Genomic DNA, 3,478 nt, shown 5'->3' with positions numbered 1-3,478 from the left:
ACACACACCTCTAAACACCCGGGCAACGCCGGGTACCCCCGCTAGTATATATATATATATATATATATATATATATATATATATATAAAAGCGAAAATGTGTATGTGTTTGTGTGTTTGTGTTTGTTTGTATGTCTCGCAAAAACTTTCGACAGAGGCGATGGATTTTCACGAGTTCGGTATCATTTTGAAGTTCGACATCTTCGACGACAAATATCGATAAATTGGCCAACACCATTAATTCCTTCACCCCAAACCGGATCCTTTTCTAGAAGGATGGGTGGCGAAAAAATCGGTCCTTCATTTTCTCTCCCACTGCTACTATGACAATTACATCATATTTGATCTAAAAAAATGTTGACCTTATTTTAAACCATTTGCAAGTGTTTTTTAAAGGGTTAATTTTATCTGATCTCAATTCTATGTCTCTTTAGCGCCTTTTTCCCACCTTAGCCTCGATGCTTCGGGTTCGAGCCTATCTTCCTACCGAAATGTATGTGTGTATGTGTGTTCGCTTTTTCTGTATGTCTACAAAAGGCTTTTTTCAGAGAAGCGGTCGGTCGCCTAACAACTTTTAAAAACTTTTTATATCACATATAAATCGTAATATCTCAGAGTTAACAACGGGGCTCGCCTGTCTATTTAATTTGCTCGACTTCGGGAAGATAAATATTCAACATTTGTCGCTCGCCGCATGTGGGTTAGTCTTTTTCCTATAACATCTTGGGAAAATAAAAATAAAAGAAAGCGTTCCCGCAGTAAATGAAATACTATCCCGCAGTCAAACTTGACCTCATTAAGTCATTAAAACGTGCACCTGCCAAATCCAAGTAATTAAATAAATTCAAACGTATTTCCGTTAGCATCTCGCAGTGGCCCAATGGTTAGAACCGTCGCACTCTTTTTTCACACTTTAATTTACAACTTTGCCTCAACGGTTCGGGTTCGATCCTCATGCTTACCTACCGAAACATTTTTTTTATTTTGCCCCCCCCCCGGAGTTTTGATTTACCCAAAACCACACACACCTCCAAACACCTGGGCAACGCCGGGTACCCCTCGCTAGTATATAATAAAACAAAAAAAAATAAAGTTACGTTTCAACGTGAATTAAAAAAAAAATTACGAAATAATAAAAACGCCATTTTGAAACCATAAACAAACAGCTATGTTCTTTTTTTTATTATTTTTTGAAAATCTTTGGCGAGGAAATGGTTTAAATGCTTTGAACTGATAAAGAACAGCTACAAAGGGAGGTAATTTGTCTCTCATTAATTAATGTTTGCGATGATGATGTTTTTTTTGTGATACCAGACGTCGGACAAGTAAATTAATATTTATGTAATACAATATCGAACTTGTTGAAATGATTTGTAAAAATATGCATTTCTAAACCAAAAATTACGACTTGTTTACAAGAAAGACGGATGGGAGAAAAACTAATCTTAATTCACAGATTGATTGGAAAGTAATTCCCTATTATTTTTTTTTTTTTACTCACGTTCATTCTTAACAAAGCATATCACCACTTGGATTTAAGGGACTACTATTTGGGACCATGCATAGGAAAGATTAACACATTTAAATTCCTGCATATCACTTCAGCCAAGGAAGCAGGTAGCAGGAAGGTAATTCCAAGCCTAGCTTTTCGAAGGAATAAACTATTAGAATAGAAAGCTTTCTGACATTTTAGAGACCTCAGCAGTGAAGGGGTGAAATTTTGCTGAGTGGGATATGTAAGCCGACGGGGGCACAAGTGCAACGAGTTCATTAGATCACATCCCGTTAAAATATTTGCAAAACAGGTACAGAGATGCAACATTGCGGTGATGGGACAGGGATTGGAGCTCAGTTGACAAAGTAGGACCTATTAGATTGAAAACTTTTTTTGGATTCTATTCAAGAGGGATCGGAGGATACTCTCAGGCGTGAGTATTCTTCTAGCTCGGTAAAGGGAGCCCATCTTCTTCGCAATGTCCTCAATATATTTGTTCCGATTCTTATCGCCTGAAAATGTTAGGCCGATGAGTTTGAAGGAAGTATTCTCAAGTAGGGTATTATTTGTCATGGATATTGGTAATTGGAGAGGCGCCTTGTAATTGTTAAAGGAGAGCAGCTTAGTCTTACAATCATTAAATGTTACCATCCATTTGCGGTCCGATTCTACTGAAGGTCATTTTCTAACAATTCTGCTATTGTACATTTGTGTACATTCGTTCTTCCCTCGAGCATTTTATAGAACGTTGTATCATCAGCAAATATACCCATCCCGGACACAATATTATCAATTTTATAAATAAATGGTTCGATTGAAAATTGAGTATAGGTTTCTGATAATAACTGGATTCACAATTCTACTCGGACATGGTTAACGGGACATGTAAAATCTAGCCGCGTGGATTAAATAAATGGTTCGATTAGAAATCGCGTATGGATTCCCGAGTTCAACGTAAAGTCCCGTCAGATCATCACTCACTCCATGTTGTTTCGAGATCAAGAGTCTCGTTTTCGCTTCATCGTCGTTTTCAAATCTGTCGAAACCATAACCACACGCATGCACACACGCATTTCCGTACATTTTCTATAAGAATTAATAACAACGAACTATTTTCTTCATGGGACTTTCGAATAATGCGAACTTTGTCAGTTAAAACACAAACCTTTTTTTTTTTTTTTTTTACAAAGGCATCACCACATTATCAAGGCCCAGAGCCCACTCAAGGATAAGGGTTAAAGAGTGTACAGTAGAAATTGGTCAATATAGTAATCATTAGTAATGAAAATTTGGTAAATTTAATAACTTATATGGAACGGCTCATCAAGAACTTATTTACTTTAGACTTGAACACAACCATATTGTAGTCAGCCGGAAAGCAGGAAAACGGAAGACAATTCCACAGGCGTGCAGTTCTAAGAAAGAAGCTTTGTTCATGGAATCTACATTTAGGTTTAGGTACAGATAAAGAGTGGGGGAAATTATTGATAGTGTTTACAGCTAGACGAGTGTTTCTTGTGAAAGTTTGGCGAGGGGGGCCATAGATTGAAGCTCAGTCGAACACTTTCCATGAAAATAACGAGACATCAGAGACAAACTCGCAACATCTCTTCTGTGAGATAGAGGTTGCAAGGAGGAGAAAAAGACATCTCCTACGAGGCTACGAAGTCTATTTTGAACTCTATCAAGGCAGGCCAAGTCCTTTCTAGCAGCTCCTGCCCAGATGTGGCAACAGTATTCCATCCTTGGACGTACCTGGCTCTTATATAGGTAGAGAATAGCATCAGCAGTGAGATATCTACTGGATCGATAGAAAGATCCCACCATTTTTCCAGCGGCCTTGACAACAGATTTGATATACGTGTTCCATTTAAGATCAGGAGTAATGAAATAAGGACATTATTTTCACACAAAACCTTCACCTTCTAATCTTATTAATTCAACGAAGGATTTTCATCTAACATGACCTTTTAATATTAACTCC

Source organism: Euprymna scolopes, chromosome 27, assembly GCF_053919585.1.
Source record: "Euprymna scolopes isolate OS-2025 chromosome 27, ASM5391958v1, whole genome shotgun sequence".
Taxonomy (NCBI): Eukaryota; Metazoa; Mollusca; class Cephalopoda; order Sepiida; family Sepiolidae; genus Euprymna; species Euprymna scolopes.
This window is presented reverse-complemented; position numbering follows the sequence as displayed.